The sequence below is a fragment of the Podarcis liolepis genome (genome assembly GCF_965112155.1).
Source record: "Podarcis liolepis genome assembly, chromosome: 5".
Classification (NCBI taxonomy): domain Eukaryota; kingdom Metazoa; phylum Chordata; class Lepidosauria; order Squamata; family Lacertidae; genus Podarcis; species Podarcis liolepis.
The window spans coordinates 85,492,521-85,517,408 of record NC_139556.1 but is presented as its reverse complement, the minus strand read 5'-3'; the positions used below and the strand labels follow the sequence as shown (position 1 = coordinate 85,517,408).

The 24,888-nt window shown below is 45.2% G+C and overlaps 1 protein-coding gene and 1 long non-coding RNA gene across 6 annotated transcripts in view; one reads left to right on the top strand and one right to left on the bottom strand.

Moving 5' to 3' along the window:
* LOC310707492 overlaps positions 1–24,267 on the bottom strand; it is a 63,896-nt gene extending 39,629 nt beyond the window's left edge. Inside the window, exons 1-3 of one of the 2 annotated variants that reach the window (XR_014526508.1) lie at positions 24,149–24,267; positions 6,702–6,841; positions 154–527 (exon numbers count right to left, since the gene is read on the bottom strand). This is a non-coding gene — a long non-coding RNA (uncharacterized lncRNA). Of the gene's footprint in view, positions 1–153; positions 528–6,701; positions 6,842–24,148 lie in introns of those variants that run through there. The other variant, XR_014526507.1, reaches the window with a different exon arrangement.
* The window catches only part of SLITRK3 (SLIT and NTRK like family member 3), a 40,702-nt gene continuing 39,034 nt past the window's right edge, over positions 23,221–24,888 (top strand). For 3 of the 4 annotated variants that reach the window (XR_014526364.1, XR_014526365.1, XM_083504001.1), the window contains exon 1: positions 23,221–24,865. The gene's annotated coding sequence lies outside the window, so the exon portion shown is untranslated. The remainder of the gene's footprint in view (positions 24,866–24,888) is intronic. The other variant, XM_083503999.1, reaches the window with a different exon arrangement.

Below are 24,888 nucleotides of genomic sequence, written 5' to 3'. Positions count from 1 at the left end.
CGTCCTGAAACTGTTCTTAACCTGAGGTACCACTTTAGCTAATGGGGCCTCCTGCTGCTGCCGCGCCGCCGGAGCACGATTTCTGTTCTCATCCCGAAGCAAAGTTCTTAACCTGAAGCACTATTTCTGGGTTAGCGGAGTCCATAACCTGAAGCATATGTAACCCAAGGTACCACTGTACTAGCAAAATGTTCTTGCCAAGGTGGGGGGACAATATTATGTAAGGCTAGGAAAAGTTCCTGGAATCAGATGCAGATGAGCGGAAGAAAACAGCAATAACCTTCTCTCGTTGGGGTGCAGGCCAATCCTCTAGCTGTTTCATTGGCTGCAATCATTTTTTAAAAAGTGAGGAAAAATGTGAGTCATTCTGAGCGGCTGCTGTCACTGCCGCTTTGGTGGGAACAGCCTTCTTTGATCCTCAAAAGCATGAATTCCTCTGCTAGCTGTAACCTTTTCCTGGTTGCCAGCCAATCTCTGCACTGAGAGAATAGGACATGAAAGCGCCATCTGGGGGAACCTGCAGGCCTCTGCAGAAAATGAAACCAAGGCCAGTTATTATGACAGAATATGAGATTCATCAGCTTCTTCAGTGGGTGGGAAGCTTGAGTTCTCAGTTTAGATTAAAAATCAACCCATGCAAAGCAGATTCTGTAGTGTGCGTGGTGTAACTGAGTGCATTCAGGAGCTCTGTACCTCATCACAGATCTCTGCTGGAGGCCCTCACAAAGATGTTTAATTGGTAAATATTTGGGAAACAAAGATTTTTGCATCGAGGAACAAATTTCAGCTGAGCTAAATTAGTGTGTCTCAAATGTTATGAAATCACACTTCTTTCTTCCCTATGTTCTGATCTTCTCTGTGGGGGTCTGCACACAAATGTAAGCGTTACCACTGTTACCACTGTTACCAGTCTCAGCATCTGAAAAAAAAAAACCATTGTGAAAATTGATTGATATTTTAGCATGGGTTTCCCAAATATTCCTTTTTTGGTTTGGAAAGGCAACCTTCCCTAATAGTATGCAATTTTCCTATGCCGGTTTCACAAAAATATGCATTTTATGCATAATTACATTGTATATGCATTTTTATACACATTACTTGACTTGAGAAATTCTTTATATTTTGGAGAAGTGTGATTTTTAAAAAGGATGTTTGTGTTGGAATTTGTGCATTGTATTGGAAAGAGTGAATTTGGTAGTTTTGCCTTTAAATGTGACAACAACAACAACAACAACAACAACAACAACAACAACAACAACAATAATAATAATAGCTCGCCCATCCCCAATGGTGGCTGCCATTTTGTTTTTCCCATTTATGTTTTTTGTTTTTTGCATGTGAAGTACAGCATTGCTCTGGGACTTTATTTTGATGGAAGAACTGGTGGTCCCCTCAAAGATCATGCTCACCTGTGGGGTGCAATATTTTTCTAGGGTGTCATTCTTTTCCCCAAATGCCCTGGAATGACACTACATTGGGGCATTCTGGGGGGAAATAAATGTCGGCTGCCAGGAGTGACTGCCAGTGTCTTCTCTACCAGTTTCCTTCTGTATCCAATGGTTCTTTCTTAATCATAAATTAGAGGGGAATGAACCAAATGAGCCCCACTTCATTTTGCTATTCATTGCAAATTAAATGTACATCTCTCTATCTCTACTTACAGGAAGCTTTACCTTAAATGCATATAACAAACACACCCTGGGACATAGTTCATCCAACTGCATGTTCATAATTGCCTGCTGAAATCATGGAAGTATTTATACCACAAATGTTCTGGAGTGGTGTGGTGCTTCACATTTCTTGTGCTATTGGGCAAAAGTGCCGCTCCAGAGAGAGTGACATTGCTGAACAACTAATGCAGCAGAATGATGGGTGCATGGTTCAGTATGAACCCACAACTAATGCGCGTTGGCGCTGTGGTCTAAACCACTGAGCCTCTTGAGCTTCCTGATCAGAAGGTTGGCAGTTTGAATCCACTCAATGGGGTGAGCTCCTGTTGCTCTGTCCCAGCTCCTGCCAACCTAGCATTTCAAAAGCACACCAGTGCGAAAAAGATTTTCAAATATACCTTCCTGAAGAAACCAGAGGCCTTTCTCCTGGGCATGGTCGGCCAAATGGTGCCAAAGAAGGATAGAACTTTTTTTATGTATGCAACAACAGCAGCAAGAATACTTATCGCGAAGTATTGGAAGACACAAGATTTACGCACCCGGGAAGAATGGCAGATGAAGTTGATGGACTATATGGAACTGGCGGAAATGACTGGCAGAATCCGAGACCAGGGAGAAGAGTTGGTGGAAGAAGACTGGAAAAAGTTTAAAGACTATTTACAGAAATACTGTAAAATTAATGAATGTTAGAAAAATGTTGGAATGAAGTTATATGGCTTTAGTAGAAATGTTATAAGGAACTAAGTATAAATAGATTAATAGAGTATTAAAGGAAAAAATAAGGTTAGAATGTGTTAAAATAATTATAGGATAGAAAACAGAGGAAGATGGAAAGGAATTGCTGAAACAATTAACAGAAGTGGAATACAAAAAGGGAGGTGTAAGGAGGTCGTTGAAATAAGTGAATGAAAGATAAGATATTGAAATTGTTTGATGTGTTTTTTGTTTTGTTTTTTAGTTTAATGTGTTAGTGTTATGTAGTGTTTTTGTATTGTATTGCATTGTATTGTTCTTTTTTGTAGTGTTTAAATTGTTGGAAAAGTAATAAATATTATTTTTTTTAAAAAAAAAACAAAAGCACACCAGTGCAAGCAGATAAATAGGTACCACTGTGGCGAGAAGGTAAACAACGTTTCCATGTGCTCTGGTTTCCATCAAGGTGTTCCGTTGTGCTAGAAGTGGTTTAGTCATGCTGGCCACATGACCCAGAAAGCTGTCTGTAGACAAATGCCAGCTCCCTCGGCCTGAAAGTGAGATGAGTGCAGCAATCCCATAGTCGCCTTTCAATGGTGTCAACCGTCCGGGGTCCTTTACCTTTTTTACCTTTTACCCGTGTCAATGACATGTTGCAGAATACACTTGCAAAAAAACAACAACCCATCAGTCTGGAAGGACGCTCTCAAATATGAAGTAACAAAGTCTTGGCTGTGCTATATAAAGAAGCCTGAACAGTGTAAACTCTATCTATATGTTCTATCTATAAGCCCTATCAGTTTAATCAGAGTTAAATTCATGAGCTGTATCTGTCTACATGGGCACGTAACTGTAGGATGAGAGGATTTCCTTGTCAAACACAACCAATCAATTTTTAGAGAGAAGTACAGAACAGATATGTTCAAGGTTGCTGTGTTCTAAGGCAGCCTTCCCCCAACATGGTGCCCTTGAAAACTACATATCCCACCAGCTTGCACAGGGTGTCAGGCAATATGGGAGGTGTAGTCCAAAATAATCGGGAGAGCACCACATTGAGGAAAACTGTTCTAGGGCAATGGGATTCTGGTCAAGGTGATCAATCAAAGAGGATTTAAGATAAGAGCAGAAAGGTTGATAGGTCCTTTGGAGGTCATGCAGGCCTAAAAGAAGATCATTAATTTTTGCTTTCCTCCCAGTTGGCCCTTGGTATTATCTCAATCTAGAGTTTAACATGAGTTTTAAGATTGTATTAATCCATGATAAATGTTTATCTGAATGAACCCTTAGGAAAAGAAGGACTGCTGGCAATGAATCTATAGTTCTCTCCCCTCCCCAATTGTTTTAGAAACCCTCAGCTTTGACACAACAGAGAGAAGGCAGATAATTTGCCAACAGTTCTGTTTCTGTGACGGCAAATCCATCATTCCAACTCAACTTAGTATGTTTGAGATACTTGAAGTTTGCGGTTGTATTGTTACAAATCTGCTTCGATTAGGTTTACCATGATATGACTTTGTGGTTTTTTTCTGTATTTCAATGAAAAGTCTCCTGGATTAATGTGCCCTCAAAGCTCTGTAAGCTGCTTTCCCTAAATGTGCTTTATAGGGATAATTCGTAAAACTGCATGAGATAAAACATTAATTATTGCTATGAAAACGGGACTGCATTGTTTTGCGCCGATCTGTTTTGATGCGCTCCTCCACTTCTTTACATGCATCCAAACAATCTGGGTGAAACTGAAAAGAAACTCAAAACATCACAAGGCTGTTTTTAACTGCAAATGAAAACCAGGAAATAAAACATCCTTTGTTCGTTTTATCAAGCACACTCCAGCGTGCTTCATTCTGCACTGCCTTCCAACTTGCTTAAAACATGTACAAAATGGGTGCTCCAATTTCAATCGGATAATACTTTAAATCTCCTTTGTGCGAAACTCATGGAGCAGGCTCAGAAAGAGTTTGTCAGTTCATCGCCTAATACACTTTGGGCAAGCCAGCATATGCTGATGGTTCAATGGTAAAGGTTGAATATTCAGTTTTGTGCCACGGAAGCCCTCAGACCCATGAGGGCCACACTTCCTCGCGGGCCACTTTCCAGGGGCCACATTGCAAATGGTGGGTGGGGCCAGGCAAAAATGGGCAGAACAAGGGATGTGACTCTTACAGCAAGCGATATTCCAGAAGTTGGAGGTTTCTACACGCACACTTCTCCACCCTAGCAAACACAAAACATTGCAGCCAGGTAAAAGCATTCAAGGAGGGCATAGGCAAAGGATATGTGGTGTCCTGTGGAGAGGTTCAAGGGCTGGACAAAGACACTTGGAGGACCAAATTCAGACCTCAGGTCACATCCACATATAAAAGGGGGGAAAACAATTTCTCCACCCCAACTGTTTTCAAACAAACTGCACACTTTAAGTCAGGGATGGGGCAGCTGCAGGTCTCTAGAATTTGTTGAACTACAATTCCCATCATCCTTTTCTACTGGCCATGCTGGCTGGCTGTGATGGGAGATGGGGTCCAACTGCATCTGAAGGGTCACAGGTTCTTCCATCTGTCCTTTGGGTGCATATACAATTGATGCTGCATGTTCTGCCCTGGGGCAGACCATCAGCTTGTGCCAAGGGGCACATATTATTTTACTATTTCACTCATTATTTCATTTATGTCCCACACCCTAGCAACCATGAAGCACTAGCTAAGATAATACACTTAGAAAAAAGGAACAGGACACCTTATCTTAGCTCAATCTTGTTTCCTGTTTCAGAACTGAGCTCACCGTCCTTTCACACGAAAATACATTCAGGGTTCCCACCCACCCAGCTTTCTTTCAGCAGCAGATACCAATCTACTGCCTACCCACCAAGACCCAAAGCCACCCATCTCCTTCATTACATGCTGCGGTGTAGGGGTTGGGGTGTTAAACTAGGACCTGGGAGACCAGGGTTCCAATCCGCACTCAGCCATGAAGCTCATTGTGTGATCTCAGGCAGTCACTGTCTCTCAGGCAGACCTACCTCACAGGGTTGTTGTAAGGATAAAAGTTGAGTTTGTGGGAGAAAGTGGGATATAAGTCACAAATGAATGAAAGTTGTGGTTTTCAGACTCAAAACCAGGAGGAGAGAGCAAGTGAGTCACTCACGTCACTTCTCCGTCTGCACACTGCCTTAGTTTCTGATCATAAAATCAACACTATTCTTTTAGAAGTTCTAATATTTAATACATCACAAGTGTTTGCGAAATGTGGAGATTATTAAAAATTTTATAATACAATATGCCGCTGTGTTTATATATTAATACATTGGAACTCGTTAGCAACGACCGTTGTTAAGTAAGCTGTTAAGATGTCTAATGTTGTGGTGTGAAGAGGTATGCTTGGACTGGTTCCAGTTTCTTTTATGGATCATTATTATTTGAATGACATGAGTGTGTTTACTGAAAGACTGATTAACGACTAGCTTTGACTGACCTCTGTGGAAATGCTCGCTTTGTAAAGAGAAATTAGAGGAGTGTGTTTATTTCAGTCCCTAATGCAGAGAGAATAATTGTTGAGGGTGAATAAACACAGGGCCTAATTGATTACTTAGACAGCAAGAAACCCAATTAGGGGAAATGAAAAGAAGAAGGGATTCAGGACAGTTTGATTAATTTATTGGGGATCAATCTCTCTTAAAGGCTGAATATTGCTTTGCAATGATCAACACTCTTCGGCACATGGAAAGGTATACATAGGTGGTCCTGACACAAAGTGGGCTGCTTCGGGTGATAGTTTCTGGGCAACAATATATTTGTTTGTATCTTTTAAAAAAACAAGTTACTGAAAGAAAGTTGTGAGGAAGCTACATATATTTGATAGCATGGTGTGAGTATCTCTTCCTTATCCCCTGAGGAGTGGGGGCAGGGGCTAGTCTAGTAGTGGACTGTGGGGTCTCAGATTTCACCGCCGCCCTATGTGTTGCCAAAATTCAGCACCCCCTTGACTTTCGCACTTCCTCTTAAATCATAGTTGTGGCTTCTCCACAGCGTCCCCAGGCTCCACACCCAGTGTGACCAAACCAGTTGCACTCTCCTAAATCTGCCTCTGACTAGTCCAAGATTCCTTGGGCATTGTTGGAGTTATAATGCTCTTATTGTTTTCTGTCTAAAAATACATTTTGTACTTCTGCAGCTCTTTGCACCCCCCCCCCCCAAAAAAAGACCTGATGATACCTCCCTCTTGTGTGTGAATGGAACCTGCTATGATTGTGTAGGATTAAGTACTGTAAGCGAGGGCTGCTGAATTTGACCTGAATCCTGAGCAAAGATCCAGGTTGCTCTTTGGATGAGGTTTAGAACTTACCTTATCCAAATTCCCCATCCTTTGAATTGTTCACTTTTGGTAAGTTTCTGTTTGAGGTCCGCCAGGCAATTAACTTTCACTGTTGGGTATGGGAAGATTTCCAGCAGTAACTCAAGTGAAGGGACAGCCAAACTCTGTTCCTGGGAAAGGAAATATGAGTGTGTGTGTTTTCTAAACCAGCTCCAACAATACAGGTAGTTTCGTATGTGGTTGTGTTTTTTGTCATGATCTGTTCTGGGGTTTTTTGGTGACTTTTCCAGAGATCATTTTCTCACCCAGCAAATTGTGAAATTTGTGCCTTTAGTTCTTGTGGAAAAGGATGCCCACTTCACACAGAGGCCTGCACGACGGGTGTGTGGGAGCAGGTGTGTGTGTGTGTGTGTGTGTGTGTGTGTTAGTGTGTGTGTTAGCGATTCGCCGCCCTTCAGCTACCTTGAAGGCTGGGAGTACAACAGTATTACATCAAAATGATATGTGTGCTTCCAATCAATCATAAAATCATTAAAGGGCATTAAAAGGAATAACTCATTTGGCTGCAGAGAGCTCATGTGTGTGCCCTTGAATTCAAGAAGAGGGCACAGCCATGAGCCCACTGAGGCCAAACTCGTTACCTCTTTTAACACCCTTTAATGAAAGCAGTTAGAGCATGGATTTTAGTCACACTGAAACAATAGAGACAGTGGGGGGTGGGGAGCAAAGGGGAAAGGGTTTAGCTAGAGGAAAAGCTCCTTTCAGTTCTTGAACTGGGCTCAGGAGCTCCCATGCTATGGGGGGGGGGGGAGAGACTCCTTAAAGGCATTAAAAAGAGGTTGTATCTTTGAGGCCAATGCTGAACACTGCAGGCCAGCTTCAGTAATGTCTGTGAAGGATAACAGCAACGGGAGACTAAATTTGTGCCCTGTAACAGAGGAAGTTGATAATTTCTGCAGCTCTGATGGGAAGATGCCTGATCATTCCCTGAGGGAATTATTTCTGCCTTTGATCCGTACACAAAACTCATTTTCCCATCAAAAAGAGTTGTGCCTGCATAGCCATGGCAATGTATCACCCTAATAAAGGTCAATGAGATGTTCACACAAGGACCAAATGCAGGATATACCTGAACCGTATGAATAAGGAACTGTGATTGCCCAGGGTGGACAGAAGTGTTATAATCTGGTACTTAAGTTGTCCCAATAGAAAAGAATGAAAATGTAGGATGGTTGCAAAGTAGTTATACATCAAACCACATTCAGTGCCCAAGGCTGGCTTGACTTTCTTTACTTATGTCTTCATCTTCCTTATCCTCACTTCCTTTCATGATGGAAATCATGGGATTTCCAGGCAGCCTCCAATCCACACAATGACCAGACCTAGACCTGCTTAGCTTCAACATGGTTGTTCCAATAATTTTGGAGGTGGGAGCCTGGTGGCTTAAGGACGGTACTCGGCAGTTCCAGCTAGGAGCCTGCCAGGATAAGGGTAGAAGACTATCAGAAGGTTGGTGAGGACCAAGGATGGCAACAAGCAGGCCAGTGAAGAAGCTACTTTCCCTGCACTTATATGGGCCTATGAACTAAGCATGAATGTCAATGTCAGTTTCCTTTTCTTCCAAAAATCACAGGGGCAAGAAGAGATCCTGTGGTGATAACATTTCTATTGAAATTGTGGCATTTTAAAATAGAGCAACCACAGTAAAAAAAAAAATTCTAAAACACACTGTGTTTATCTTACAGTTTTGGAAATCTCCTATACCAGTACTTTGAGGTTGGCTGAGTCTTGTTCCCTCCACTCCACCCTCCAAAACTTGTATCCACACATTTGCTTTAGCTGTTGTTTTTTATGCCCAAGAAGCTTTGCTGCCTGAGGCAGAATAGCAAATGGAGGTCCCTCTCCCCCAAAATAAGGTGTTTTGTACACAAAGATACTTACTTTGCCAAACCTTTATTAGGCATTACGAATATAGGCCATCATAAAACATCCATATATAAAACTTTAAAATATATACAAAAACAGCCATGTAAAATATGTAATAATGAGGATTTTCATTGGAGTTTCTTCCCGCTAAATAGTGCCATTCACTAAGAGATACTATTGACAAAAATTCAGCCACCCTTGCAGTTACTTCCAGGTTAATGTCAGACAGATAGAATTTGATACTTTCCTTGTGCCATTATGCTAGATTACCTCAAAAATGGGATAGCACATGTTTGCATAGCTATCTTTGTACACAAAGATGTCTGAGTTGTTTTGGCACCTTAGAAAGAAAATCCCACAAGTGCTACCTTATCAGGACACCCAAAACCAGCTTCCTCCTTCTTCCTAATGGTAGGGCCCTTCCTCCTGGTATCACCACAGGGGCCAGGTATCTGTTCCTTGCTTTGCTTGAAAGCTCCCCCCTCTTCTCCATAGGCCCAAATGTTGCCAACTTACTTTTGTGTGTGTTGAACTGGTGGCAATGAAGCCATCTTTGCTGCTTTCTGAGCTGGGTCTGTTTCAGCTGGAACACAGTGAGTCAGATTCTGAGAGAATGTTACTCGTGGGAGCATTTTGGATAAATTTAAAACCTGCTCCATGTGATAAATGAGCTAATGGAAGAAAAAGAAGTGGGGGTGGGGGAGGGACGGGACACCCAACCAACAGATTTATGTTTGTAACAGATTTTTTTCCTCAGGACTGAGAGACAATATGTAGAACAATGGAAGTGGGTTTCCTTGAAGCAAACGGGCACAGATGTATCCAAGTAAGTAATGATAGGGCTAGTGTTGCAGGGAAAATTTCAATCCATAAACATAACATGACAGAAGAGACACTCAGGGTCAAATTAATCCTTATGGCAAGCATAACATAAGGCATAAGACCAGACATAAGATACTGGTCACTGTGTTTGCCGTTGGCAAGTCAGAAATCGTTTTTTGAAGCAGGCAAATGTCAATACTGTTGCCATCTGAGAAGCCAGTTCAAACATTCCTTGAGTCTGCTGTTCAGAAATAACTGATTCATGTGAGTAGACTCATTGCGTGACAGAGAAGACATTATAAGAACGGAACAGCAGCTTCTTCCATGAAAATCAACACTGAGTTCCCAATACACCCTTCTCACAGAAGAATTAGCTCCTTGAGAGTTTCTCCTTCAGCATTCTTCATCTGCACTTACTGACTGACCCAAATAACACGCCCTATGTTTTTTGTGTGTGTGTGGTTCTTGTGTTGAGGAAAACTCAACTAGAGTTCCCATCTGGACAACTTCTGGCAGCCACATCTGGGCAAAGCCAGAGGCAAAAAGTGGGCAAAGCAATGAATGTCAATTTTGTATACAAAACTAGTTTCCACACACACTCACACATGCCTCTCTATCCTCTGTCCAGGCAACCAAGAGGTATTACCAGAGTTCAAGAACGCATTTCAGTCTGGGGAAAAGCAGTGTGCAAAACTGGGCTGGTGAAGGGTATGGCGTGAGGGGTGTGGCTAAGGAGCGCCTGGGGCCTGAGTACAGTCCAAGGAGCCAGATAGAGGGACCTGGGGGCTATATTTGGGGCCCATGCCTGAGACCCCCTCTCTTTGACTTTTTTCTTTATATATTTCAAAAATAGGCAAATCAGTATCTGTGTAAGCAATTGTTTAGAACAGTGGTTCCCAACTGGTGGTCCGCAGACCCCAGGGAGTCTGTGTAACCCATCCAGCGGGTCAATGGCACCATTCACACAACAAAACCAGCAAAACCAAACTTTTGTTTACCTTAGCATAGTATGGGAGTAAAAAAGATCAGGGAGAAGCAAAGCAGCTGTGAGCTTTTCTCTGAGAAGCCAGACTTTCATGCATTCCCAGTAAGATGTAGCATGACTGGGGTAATTTAGTAATTTTAGAAGGTGAACATTACTTTTTGCAAATTTATTCAGTGAAGGGTCTTAAAAATATGTTTTGGGGTATAAGGAATTCAAATCTGCTATTATTATTTTAGTGACTGAACAGCAATTAGGTTGGTGGGTCTATGTTTGATTAAAAAGCACATAAACTGCTCTTGGAAAACCAAAGAATTTTAATTTACCTTCTGAATATGTCAGATGATTCTCAATAATAATAGTAAGTACTTGGCAATTGTTTTAACATGATTTCTATGCAATTTTACACATGTTTTACTTACCAAGCAAAACTAAATTATATTAATTTAACCAATATATATTTTGAATTCCCACGTAATAACTTTTGTTGTTGTTGTTTAGTCATCATCTGCAGTGATCATGGAGCACAAGAAAGTAAAATATCTCACTGCCTCCATTTCTTCCCCCTCTATTTGCCAGGAGGTGATGGGACCAGTGGCCATGATCTTCGTATTTTTTATGTTGAGCTTCAAACCCATATTTTGCGCTCTCCTCTTTTAGCACCCCTCATTTATGGAATTTGGAAGTTTCAACATTCAACATGCCCGATATGAAGTATGGAGTCGGGGCAGCCTGGTTTTCTGAATGCATCCTGAGAACACAAGACAGAATGCAAAAGGCCTGGTGAAGGGGTAGTGACTCATCATGTGCTCAGTTCTGTGCTACATCATGCCATGTGGCATCACTGTTTCCTCTGAGCACTCTTGATTCTGACCAGGAGTGGAAGGAACTGGAGGAGGAGGAGGAGGAGGAGGAGGAGGAGGAGGAGGAGGAGGAAGGAGGAGGAGGAAGGAAGGATGGATATTACGGAAACAAGCCCTTTTGGTGAAGCCCCATCCCTTCAGTTTCCCAAGCAGGAGACCCTAAGGATGCTTCTTCTCCCAGAGGAGGATCCAGACAGCAAGGAGGATCCAGTGCCGTCTTCCAGGAAGAGGTGGCACATCAAGAGATTCAATCCGCTAGACAGAGCACCCACCTACAGGCCAGGAATTCCCACTAGGACAGGGGTTCTTGCAAATAACTGGAAATTCTCCACCTCTGCTTAAAAGTTGGGTGGGTAAGCATGAAAACTTGTTGGAACAACATCACAGCTCCTGAGCAGTCTTGGAACTCTACTAATCTCACACCCCTGAACCTTGATCCTTACTCCTGGGCCAGACTTCTTTGTTTTGTAAGACCTCCAGGACTAGATTTTGCTCTTTGCTTGGATCAGGAGACAAGATACCGTACATTGCTTCTTGGCTGACCCACAGTGTCAAGGCAACCACCACAGACTGTGACATTGCACTGTGGCCAGCCAAAATGCTCTAGGCCTCACCGACATTGGGCTTTCTTTTGAGAATCAGATTGACATTTACAGAACCTCTGATTTTTGCATATGCGACAGCTCACAATGGACATCACTGATGGACATAATATTGGTTATCCTATACCTGCAGTCCAAGATGCTGCATTAACCTAGGATTCTACTAGGCTGTGTGCTGTATCTTGCTTAAGGCTCCTTCTCTCAGACTGGAAGCAGGAGACCCAGCCGTGCAGATTCACCCTGATGTGCCAGCATTGCAGCTTGAAGGATCAGGCCATGAGAGAATGACCTGGACAAAAAAGAAATGCCTTCAGGATAATGTCTAGGTGAGCATTTGTGGAGCATTAAGAGATGATCACCTGTCAGGCAAAGGGATTGACCCAGATCGGGGGAAGAGTGTGGAAGAGAATTTTAATGAATTCCTGCGGCGTTAAGACTATGCGGAGCAGAAAAAGAGCTTTGAGTTATGCATGGTGGCACAATAAAGCACACTGCAGGGAAGTCCAGCGCAAGGCCTCAGTGAGGTGAAGCTTGATGAAAAGATAGAGGGAAATGAGGATAAAGCTGGCAGAAACAGCCCCTCTTCAGAATGGTGACGTTCAAAGCAATTGTTTCACATGTGATGCTAAGAGCACAATTTTCAAGCAATGTGTAAGTTCACCAACTGCATTCCCTGTGGGCACATAAGGAACTAGGCCAGTTCACACCTCACTACTGGACCAGAGCTGCTATTGAAAAGCTGCTTCTGTTTGGCCATGAGGTACCCTGAATCAGTATTCGTCAACTTTGATGACCTCCCCAGATGATGTTGACCTACATCTTCCATCATCCCTGGGCATTGGCCAAGCTGGCTGGGGAGGATGGGAGCTATAGCACAACTTTTGAGGCCCTAAAGTTAAAAAAAAACCACTGGCCTGGATTGTTCAATTGGTTCCTACACCAGCATCCCCAATGGAGGTTCAGTACCAGTTTGAAAACTCAGTGTACCACCCGGGTAATCCACGATGGGATAGATGCTCTTGGGCAGATCCAACTCCTCCTACCAGGTGGATGAAGATCCTGGCAATGGGGTAAGGTAAGGTTACCAGACGTCCCCATTTCCTGGGGACAGTCCCTGGATTTACAAATCAGTCCCCTGACAAAATCCATCCATTTGATAGGAAGTTGAAAAGTGTCCCCGGATTCATTGGAAAAAATCTGGTAACCTTAGGGTAAGGGGGAGTTTGGTCCATGGCATGGAATAGGACCAAGGCAGGAAGAGAAGGAGCGTGACCTGGAATTTTATAGGCGTGCATCGTGCAATTTCTTATTAACTGTTCAAGACACTTCTCTGCTGTTCTGGCTGGTTATCCTGTAGCTCCATCCTTTTAGTAGAGTTGATGGCAGGTGGTAGGCTGGATCCCAGCCTGATATTTCTGGGGTGTTGGATTCATGATCTACTAAGTAAAATGGGAGGTGTCATTCCTGCTCTCCCTTCAAAAACAACCAGTAGTGACATATGAATTAAACACAAGTGACAAGAAGCTGTGTTGTATGAACCAATAGCTTTTACCTTGGGAAGTCCCTGTAGGCAATCGATGGGAGACCTGCAGCTTGCCAGATCTTGTTGCACTCAGGAGTATATGTTGTGGTGGAGCACTGGTGCTCACCTAACCTTCTAACAGCTGAGCTACTGCTGCTTATTGGGAAGGAGAGGGGGGCAGCAGGCAGGTCGGTGTGGTGCAAACACTCCAGCAGGGGCATCAGATTGGCTCTGCCAGTCTATTTGCACTGTGCCAGCCATTTGCACCACCTCACCCTTCCCCTTCTTCTTCCCAGTAAGCAACAGCGACTCGGTTGTTGGGAGGAGCGTGCCAACCCCACCACTGCACCGTCTGTTACTGGTTGGACTGCAGTTCCCATTGGCCATGTTGCCTGGGGCTGATGGGAGTCGGAGTCCAACTATAACTTGAAGGACAGAGGTTCACTGCCCCTCCTGCAAACAGTTTTTCACACAAAGACTTGAAGCTGGCTTATGCTAGAATCGTTTGGGTGTTACTAGAGGATAAAGGATGGGCAAGCAGTATTGCACCCACTGGCTCTGCTGTGGTTTTGCACATCCAGCTCAACATGGGCACCAAGGCTCTGTCTGCATGATTGCATGTAATAATAATAATAATAATAATAATAATAATAATAATAATAATAAACAACTCGTCTAGCGAGTTTTCCGTCTTGCGAGGCATTCGTCTTGCAGGGCACCACTGTAGTTGTTTATTGCCTTGACATCTGCTGGGAGGGCGTTCCACAGGGCAGGCGCCACTACCGAGAAGGCCCTCTGCCTGGTTCCCTGTAACCTTACTTCTCGCAATGAGGGAACCGCCAGAAGGCCCTCGGTGCTGGATCTCAGTGTCCGGGCTGAACGATGGGGGTGGAGACGCTCCTTCAGGTATACAGGACCGAAGCCGTTTAGGGCTTTAAAGGTCAGCACCAACACTTTGAATTGTGCTCGGAAACGTACTGGGAGCCAATGCAAATCTCTCAGAACCAGTGTTATGTGGTCCCGGCGGCCACTCCCAGTCACTAGTCTAGCTGCCGCATTCTGGATTAATTGCAGTTTCCGGGTCACCTTCAAAGGTAGCCCCACGTAGAGCGCATTGCAGTAGTCCAAGCGGGAGATAACCAGAGCATGCACCACTCTGGTGAGACAGTCCACGGGCACGTAGGGTCTTAGCCTGTGTACCAGGTGGAGCTGGTAGACAGCTGCCCTGGACACAGAATTAACCTGTGCCTCCATGGACAACTGTGAGTCCAAAATGACTCCCAGGCTGTGCACCTGGTCCTTCAGGGGCACAATTACCCCATTCAGGACCAGGGAATCCCCCACCCCCGCCCACCCCCTGTCCCCCAAAAGCAGTACTTCTGTCTTGTCAGGATTCAACCTCAATCTGTTAGCCGCCATCCATCCTCCAACCGCCTCCAGGCACTCACACAGGACCTTCACCGCCTTCACTGGTTCTGATTTAAAGGAGAGGTAGAGCTGGGTGTCATCTGCATACTGATGAACACCCAGCCCAAACCCCCTGATGATCTCTCCCAGCGGCTTCATATAGATATTAAAAAGCATGGGGGAGAGGATTGAACCCTGAGGCACCCCACAAGTGAGAGCCCAGGGGTCTGAACACTCATCCCCCAACACCACTTTCTGGACATGGCCCAGGAGAAAGGAGCGGAACCACCGTATAACAGTGCCCCCAGCTCCCAGCCCCTCAAGACAGTCCAGAAGGATGTTATGGTCGATGGTGTCAAAGGCCGCTGAGAGATCCAGCAGAACTAGGAAACAGCTCTCACCTTTGTCCCTATCCCACCAGAGATCATCAACCAGTGCGATGTAGACACTGCAATGTGGAAAAGCATGGAGCATTTTTCTCCTGATTCAGTGCTCAATCTGCACTGGAGCAACGTGATCTGCAGAGTCCATGTAGCCAAATAGATCTGCAGTGGCTGTCCATAGGCAGGGCTCTTTCCTGTCTTTGTTGCCTACTGTCCTTTCCCTTGAGATTCATCCTGGGACCTTGGTTCTAACTGCAAAGGGTTGCCATACATCCGGGAATTCCCAGACAACGTCCTCTTTTGGTGTCCTACATGCCCATCTGGGGAGTATTTTAAAGCAAATGTCCTGGATTTTGGATATATATAAAAAAGTGCACAGGTAGCTCTGGCTGGGACTCTGGCTCTGGCATGGGCAACCTGGGCTCTGGTGATGGTGACGGCAGCCCAAACTCTAGCATGGGTGAACTGGGCTCTGGTTCAGGCTCTGGCTGTGGTGTTGGCATCCCAGGCTCTGGTTCAGGCATGGGCATGGGTGATCCAGACTCTGGGTGTGGTGTGGGCAGTGGGCTATTGGGCAATTGCCCTAAATTGTGTCCAGATTTTGAACTCTTGAAATATGGCAACCCCAGTAGCACCAGCTATGTTCTACAACTGAGCTATGGGGACAGAGGTTGACTGACTTCCATTGTTGGGACAGGGACAGAATTACCTTCCAGATCTGATTGGCTGTTTACCCAGATTCTATTTATGCTGTGGTTCCTTTCTGGGCTTTGTGAACCAAAGAGCTGGCAGTATGGGGGCAGATGGACTTTGGGGTCCCTTACCAATCCTTGTGATCCTCACAAGCCATGGCTAATAGCATCTTTGAAACCATTGCTTCCCTAAAGTAAGAATGAGAAATAGATTGAAAGACACACTACTCTGGTTTTAAATATATTTATCAAATAAAGTAGCAATAATGAAGATGGTGATGATGAGTGGTATATTCTATAGAAAATATGAATGGCTCAGTAGACTGGTAATTAGATTTGAAGCCTTTCACCTCTTACTCAGTAGTCTGAAGCTAGCTCAGGTCACTACTGACTCCAAGGCATTATCACATGATTAATGCCCTATGAAACCCACTGGAGGTTTTCATCTAGTGACTGCTTCTGTCCCCATTTAACTCCCGGAGAGCTTTGCCATTATGTGGTACTACCTCTAAGTTATGCCTTTAACTGACAATCTGCTTCCCTCTGCACAGTGAACTTTCTTCTGCCCTGCTCTCTAAGCATATATTCAACTTCCTGTGAACCTTAGAAGTGGGCCTCACTCATTCATCCTTCTCTTATTCTTCTGATTATTCAAAATGCACATTTCTGAAATACAGTGGTACCTCGGGTTACATACGCTTCAGGTTACAGACTCTGCTAACCCAGAAATAGCACCTCGGGTTAAGAACTTTGCTTCAGGATGAGAACAGAAATCATGCGGCAGCGGCGTGGCAGCAGTGGGAGGCCCCATTAGCTAAAGTGGTGTCTCAGGTTAATAACAGTTTCAGGTTAAGAACGGACCTCCGGAACGAATTAAGTACGTAACCAGAGGTACCACCGTACAAAGCCTGAGAACTCTGCTGTTCTGATTGTTTTGCTGCCACATGCATTATTCGAAAGTTGGAATGTCAATGTTCCCTCAACGTTTGCATTGGTAATCCTGTATGCTGGATATTATTATTGTTATCATCATCATCATCATTACTGTTAGATTAGAAGCTAAGAAGAGCCCTGTTGGGTCAGAACCTGAATAGCGGTTACACACTGATACAGGATGGCTCAGCACCCCAAAATTCCCCCCAAAGCCAACTTGTGACAAGATTTTCATTTGAACAATGGGTTGTATGGATTGCTTTCAGAGGAACAAAGCCTCAGGTTGAGGATGCAGTCACTTTTTCAAACAGCTGAATGAAAATCTGGAATAAACCTGGAATCTGCAAACCACCTTGGAAATGACGCTTTCCACACTACATAAGGGAATTTGTGTGACCTCCATACCTGCTGGGTCAACAGAGCCCTCAAAGCCCCAGGGAGCAAGTTGCCTCTGGCAGCTCCCCCAAATTCCTTGTACTTCGCCAAATGAATCAGCTTCACGATTCTCTCATCTTTCACCCTCCCACTTGGAACTGCCACATGCTCCCCTGCTCGGATGAATCTCATCTCACCACTGAACGGAACCCACTCTGTTCTCTCCACACAGAACGTGCCTGCGAAGCTACATACTCATGCTTGTGCTGTGGATATTATTAGAAATGCAAATAGACCTTGAAGTGCTGCATTGGGTGCATGAAGCTTGCCTCTTCCCAAACAGAGACTTTTCTGGCTCTTTCTGAGCTCACCTTTTGACACAATGAAATGATCTGACAACACAGTTGTACCTCACTATGTTTTCTCTTTGCTTTTAATGAGAGATAGTGCTGGAATGGGTAAGAGGGTCTGCCGTGGAATCATTTTCGAATGCAAAGATCTCCTCTCTAACATCTGCAGTAATACAATGATGACTAGACAGTGTCTGGCCATGTGCAGAGTACCAGTTCCTCTCTAATAAAGAACTACAAGCTGCCTCTATATATCTGGTGTCAGAGGACAGGGCATCTAGGTCAGAGGCCTACTGTGTTCTTGCAAATTAGAGAGTCAGGACCAAATTAGCTGAGTTGGTGAATGGGTGATGGCCTCTGTGGCTGTATCAAGTTTTGCACTCCTATCTCTTAAACACCTAGAAGAACTTGCCTCGTGTCATGCCATCATGATAGTCCACCATTTCCCAATGGTGTAGAGCAGCCTTTCTCAACCTGTGGCTCCCCAGCTGTTGTTGAACTACAACTCCCATCACCCCTAGCTAGCAAGGCCAGAGCTCAGGGATGATGGGAGTTGTAGTCCAACAACAGCTGGGGACCCACAGGTTGAAAACCGCTGGTGTAGAGCATTTTTCTTCAGCCTGGGGTCCCCAGATGTTGGTGGAATACAACTCCCATCATTCCTTGCTACTGGCTAAGCTGGCTGGTGATGAGGGGATTCTAATTCAGCAATATCCAGGAGGCCCAGGCTTAAAGAAGTCTTAAAGAAGGAGAAAATCAAGACAAAGAAATATCATGGACGAGAACAGGGCTGTTAATTGTTTCTAGACAAACTGGATGCATGAAAACTCAGCATGAGAGGTAGTATACCTTTGAATATCAATTGCTGGAAATCACAAGAAGGAAAGTACAATTGTACTCGTGGTCTGCTTGTAGTCTTCTCTGCCAGGCCACCATGGGAGGCAAATTGCTGGACTAGACTGGCGTTTGACCTAGTTCAACAGAACTTTTCTTATGTTCCTTCTAGACAAGCTATGGGGACCTGTATGTTAAATATTATTGAGAAACATTGGTATGTTTGAATTCACAGTCACAGTTGGCACCTGGTTGGCTGCTGTGATATATGGGATGCTAGAATACACTAGTGGCCAAAATTGTGGAAACCTTTTGGGGAAAGTGTATTTCTGAGGTTTGATGGCTGATAGCACCTGATGCACTCTCTAAACACTCATGCTCATTGACTACATTCAAATGAAGGAAAGCTACAGTATATCAACCTAAGCAAGTTGTGCTTCCCTTTTCTGGTTATTTTACTATAACTTTTTATAGAATACAGATAATTGAACAAACTTTGTTGCATTACATTCTTCATTAAATTATCTTTCCATTGATATATAACTTTATGGTATTACTATAAAAAAGTGGTGTTATGAGCCATCAAACCTCAGAAATACACTTTCCCCAAAAGGTTTCCACAGTTTTGGCCACTATTGCAGATGGCCTTGAACCCACAGGACTCTTCTTAAGTTTTCAGGATACATGGTTGAATGACATAAGCCAGCACTGATTCATCTAAACAATTGCCCTGTAGAAGCCATGAGAATGCTGGTTTGGGAGAGGCAGGTGGACCCAGGGGCTAGGCTGGTAGAGAAAGCCATTATAATTCAATACCTTTTAAAGGAGGATTAGACAACTTCATGAAGGAAGGATCTATCAATGGCTACCAGTCATTAACAACCAAGTTCATTGGCAGTATACCACTCAGCACCAGTTGTAGAGGATTAACAGTAGGAGAAGCCTATTGCTTTCATGCCCCATGGGCTTCCTGGAGGCCTCAGGTTGGCTGGTGGGAAGAAGGATGCTAAACTCAATAAACCTTTGATCTGATCCAGCAGCATGGTGCAGTGGCTAGAGTGCTGGACAAGGACCTAAAGATCACAATTACAATCTTTACCCAGCCATGACTGGGTAACCTTGGTCAGCTACTGCCTCTAAGCCTCATGTACCTCACAAGAAGGGGGTTAAATGAGAACCATGGACACCACACCTTGAGAACCTTGGAGAAAGAGGTGGGGCATAAATGCAAATAAATAGGAACATTAAGAAGTGGGACATGCACCTTGTGAACTATATTGCGTTGCCACTGGGCTTCTTGTGGAGCCTGCCTACATTAATAGCAACAGCACCGGTGAGGCAGTCTTCTGCCAGCAGATCTTTGGGTGCTTGCAAATGCCCCGACCTTGTCACTCCCTAGATTCATCCCTGGCATAGTTCCTTCCTCCCTTCAGCTGCTTTATCTTCTCCACTGCTTGGTGGTGAGCTTCCCACTCCTCTCTCCCTCTCTCCTGGTGATCTTCCCCAAAGAAGTGTCAGGGGAGGACCTGTTAGGAAAGGCAGGTCTGCTTTTACCGAGCAGATTGAATGGAGCATTAAACGACTGCATTAAGGAGGACTGCAGTGAGGCTAATGGTGGCCTCCGGTGGAAATGCAATGCTCTAATAATGCTCTCAGAAAAGGGGCACTTCCCAGGCCAGATCCCTTATCTGGTTCGTGCAAAAGGGTGCCCAAAGGTGATCCTTTTAGAAGGCTGGGCAGGGTCACCTGAACACCATAATTAAGAGGGGAGGTTGCCAAAAGAGGGTTACTATTTCCAGCTGCAACTCAGGGAGATCTGCTGATAATTATGGTTCCCTGCTAATCTAATTTTTACCATGTCAGTATTCTTTTATTTCCTGGAAAGACAAGGCATTTATTCAGATTCATAACCTGCCCTCTCTCTGCTGAGGCTCATGGCAACTGATAGCAATAAAAAAATAGTGGCCATAAAGCAATCGATAGTTTTTAAACATCAGCAACAGATAGATGGATGAACGGGCTGCAAAGGCAGCACAGCATAGATTAGTTTTAAAAAGAAGCAGCGGCAGTCATGATTCTATGTTAGCAGCACCATCACCAATAATAATAAATATATATTTCAAGGTCAGTAGGACCCTAAAGGGCATACATGCTGGAGTTGTGTGTTTTGTTTCCTAATATCACAAAAAAACCCCACACCATTTTATTTCATATAGTCAAGGATCAATTGTTTTATCATGAATATTTTTGATGAGATTATATAAGGAACAAAATACTCTCAGAGGGATGGGGTGAGGGTTAGTAATGCAGTACACCAGGGGAAGATTCAGTTCTATGTTTACCTCTGTCAGGGATTTCCTTCTTGCGAGTGTAGCATGTAGGTTCAAGGAATAGACAACAGCTCTATATGTTTGGGATAGTCAGCTGATGGTCTCAGGATCTACCTGGCTCCCAAACTTCTTGCTGGGCTCTGAGCATAGTCCCTCAATGCAAAGACCTCCATCCTTGCTATGCATCTGAGCTGGTTTCTTCCAAACCACACAGGTCCTTCTCTCCACCATCCCTCAGGATGAGCCACAAGAGATTCACTCAGAGATCTCCCCTCACGACCTCAGGTGATAATGAAGGCAAATGGCAATCAGTGTGTCACAGTGGTCAGAGTGTCAGATCAGGACCTGGCAGACCAGGGGTCCAGTTCTCACTTGACCATGAAGCTCACTAAGTGACCTTGGGCCAATCGCTCTCTCAGCCTCACAGGGATGTTGTGAGGATAAAACAGGGAGGGCAGTGTTTACTACCTGGAGCTCCTTACAGGTAAGGTAGGTTATAAATGTCATAATAAATTGATATCTATAGAGAGAGAGATTTAAAATGCAATGTATATAGAAACTCTTCTCTTACACAAGACAGTTTGCTTGCTTATTTATTTCCACATTCCTCCAAGGAGCTCAGTATAGCATACATGATTCTTTCATCATCACCCACCTTGTCCTTGACAGCTCAGTTGGTTAGAGCATAGTGCTGATAATGCCAAAGTCGCAGGTTCAATCCCTGTATGCGACAACTGCATATTCCTGCATTGCAGGGGGTTCGATTAGATGATCCTCAGGGTCCCTTCCAACTCTACAATTCTCTCTCTCTCTATCTATCTATCTGTCTGTCTATCTATCTATCTATCATCTCTTAATAAAATTCAAGGTAGGCCAAGCCAAGCAACAGCAACTTGTCCAAGGTCAATCCATTGAGCTTCAGGGCTGAGTAGGGATTTGAACCCAAGTCTCCACAATCCTAGCCCACAACAATGACCATGACACTACAAACAGCCCATGTTGTTCTAAGCTAGTGAGTATGACCAATATCTTCAGACCTAGCTCAATTCAAAAGATGGCTCCTGTTAAAACAAAACAACAACAACAACAATCATGTTACTAATCAGGACCAAATATCTACCCTGCACTAAACATTCTGGAATAACAACCTCTGTGTTAGCTTCAGACTGTGCCATTTTGTGATTGCAGTGCATAACAAATGGAAATTCCATTGCCTCCAAAGGAATATGATTCAAAGGGTGGGGAAAACACACTGTTCTGGTGCTTCCAGAGATAAACCTGTTTCTTTCTTTCAGGTATTACGTATCAGGTGTGCTGGAACAGCAGAACAGGGATCAGAACTGGTGGCATAGTTGCAAAAGAGGACCACACACACACAATCATTTCCAGCTTCACCTCAGCAAGCTGATATCTGGACACTGCCCAAGGTAGAGTACAGCCCAAAAATGTGAATACTGTTCAGCCAAGAACTGAATGCACATGAACTTGAACTTGGATCAAGGTGAAAGATTCTGCTGAGCGTTATGTTATTGTTACTATTATCACCACCCCACCCCCACCACTGATTTAGATTCACCACCCATGAATTCACCACCATGAATTCCCAAGATAGGTTGCAACAATTCTAAAGTAAAAAATAGTTAAATTACAGTCAAGAGAATGGGGTGGGTTCTAAAATGATGGGGGAAGCCAAGAATTCATTCTATGCTTTTGAAGAGAGGAATCAGAGCCAGTTCATTCTGCCAACAAGGATGGGTTGCACCTGAGATGGAGAGCACATGCCTTGCATGCCAAGGATGGACAGCAGATGCCTAGCATGCAGAATGTCCCAGGCTCAATCCCTGGCATCTCCAAGTCTGGCTGGGAAAGGGCCCTGTCTCAAACCCTGAGGAGCTGCACACTGTAATTTAGATGGACTGATGAGAACATCTCCTGATGTTCGCTAAGGATGTCCTACAGCATCAGGAGAAAAAGAAGAAATGTTTCAAGTAGAGGTGTTCCAGGAGCTATGAAAGAAGAAGAAGAAGAAGAGTTTGGATTTGATATCCCGCCTTTCACTCCCTTTAAGGCGTCTCAAAGCGGCTAACAATCTCCTGTCCCTTCCTCCCCCACAACAATCTCCTGTCCCTTCCTCCCCCACAACAAACACTCTGTGAGGTGAGTGGGGCTGAGAGACTTCACAGAAGTGTGACTGGCCCAAGGTCACCCAGCAGCTGCATGTGGAGGAGCGGAGACGCGAACCCGGTTACCCAGATTACGTGACTACCGCTCTTAACCACTACACCACATCCCCTGTGCAGTAGGGGATCACAGATGAGGAACCTAGGACTTTCTAAATTTTATTGCACTCCCAACTCTCACTAGCCCTGGGCCACCCTCAGAGATGATTGGCGCTGGAGTCCATCAACATCCAGAGGACCTCCAGTTTCCCTGAAGTTGAGGTGGGTGGCAAGGAAATCCAAGTTGCTAAACCTTGTTTAGGGAAGCTTTTAATGTTTAATGGACTATTGTATTTAATGTATTTAAATTATGTATTGTATTTAATGTTTAATAGACTATTGTAGTTTAACATTCTGTAGGAAGCCGCCTAGAGTGGCTGGGGAAACCCAGCCAGATGGGTGGGGTATAAATAATAAATTATCATCATCATCATCATCATCCTGCAGGAGGAAGTCACATCTCTCTGCCTTAAACTACCTCACTGGGTCCCCCCCCCAAAAAAAATTGGGCCCTGCAGAAGATGCCAGGTTCAATCTCTGGTTTATCTCAGCAGGGGGGAGGAGGGAAAAGCTTTGCTTGAAAAGTGGAGAGCTTCTGGTGGTCAGCATAGGCAACAGAGAGCAAGAACAGAGTGAGTTGGTGCAAGGCACACCCTATGCAACACAGATAAATGAAGGTTCCCATTTTCTCATCGTCACCAGGGTGTGCATTTTTCATTCCTGATCATCATCAAGTGGCACTTGTGGTGTGCTGCAGGTGACTCCTTTTGGACGCCTCTGAGCTTCACCCTCCCATTCCTGGAAGCCCTCTCCGTCCTCCCATTCCCAGACCAACTTAGCCCTGAACCTGCAAAACAGTCCACCTCCCCAACTCTGGTTCCTGAGGAACTCTGACTTCTCCATAGAACTGAACTGCAGCAGATCTCCAAAAACTGCGGGCTTCCTTTGGTTTCCCCACCCCGCCCCGGTCCCCTCTCCAAATCCAGCTGTTTAAAAGAGATGCGCTTTCTCCCTCTCCCCTTCCTCCTTAAAGCCATGTTGTTTTCTGCCTGAGGCTGGGACGAGGAGCTGACCTGCTCTGTCCTGTGCGCCTCGCACAAGAGATCCACCCACTAGTACCGTCTCTCTCTCTCTCTCTCTCTCTCTCTCTCTCTCTCTCTCTCTCTCTCTCTCTCCATCAGACAAGAAGAGAAGGATACAAGCGAGCAAAGCAAGGAGCTGAAGGCTGACGTCCCACCTCCAGAGGACTCCAGGAGGCTCCGGGCAGAGTTTCCCCTCCTCGCCGACAGATGAGAGAGGTGGAGGAAGCCAGGCGCCCAGATGCGTGATCCAGAGATCCGGTACCCGGGATCCGGCTCGCCCAACCCTCCTTTCCCGCGTCTCGGAGGGAACCGCGCGATTGCTCTGGGAAGCTTAAGGCAGCGGCGGCGGCGGCAGCAGCAGCAGCGCCCTACTGGAGCAAGGCAGTGCGCTTTCGCCTCGGAGGCGCCATGCCCAGCTTGGGCGCCGCGCACCCGGCGCTCCTTCCTCTGATGCGCCTTCGCTTTTCCTGGCTCTCTCCTCGCCGTCGATCCCCGACGCTTCTCTCCTCCTGGGCAAAACTTGAGTGGGGGAGAGAAAACCGCCTCGACGGAAAAGGATTACACCGGCGAAGCAGACAGCCGCGTTGGGCTGGGGAGGGGCGCGTGAGGGTGTCTCCGTGCGCGCTCGAGGGCGCGCGCGCGCCTGGGTGCGCGCCTCGCCGCTGAAATGCAGGCGGCGGGTCGGCGAGGCTGACATGGACCCGGGGCACGCTCCGCGGCCCGCCATGGGGGTCAGCGAGCCGCAGCCGCTCCGGAAAGGAGAGGAAGAAGCCCGGCAAGAGTTCCTCCTCCGTCGGCCCGCAAAGCCACGCCGCCCGGGGAGACCCGGGGTGCTCCGCCTCGCAGCCAGCCCGGCGCTCGGATCTCCTTAGGTATTCGCTGTCCTTCCTGGGTT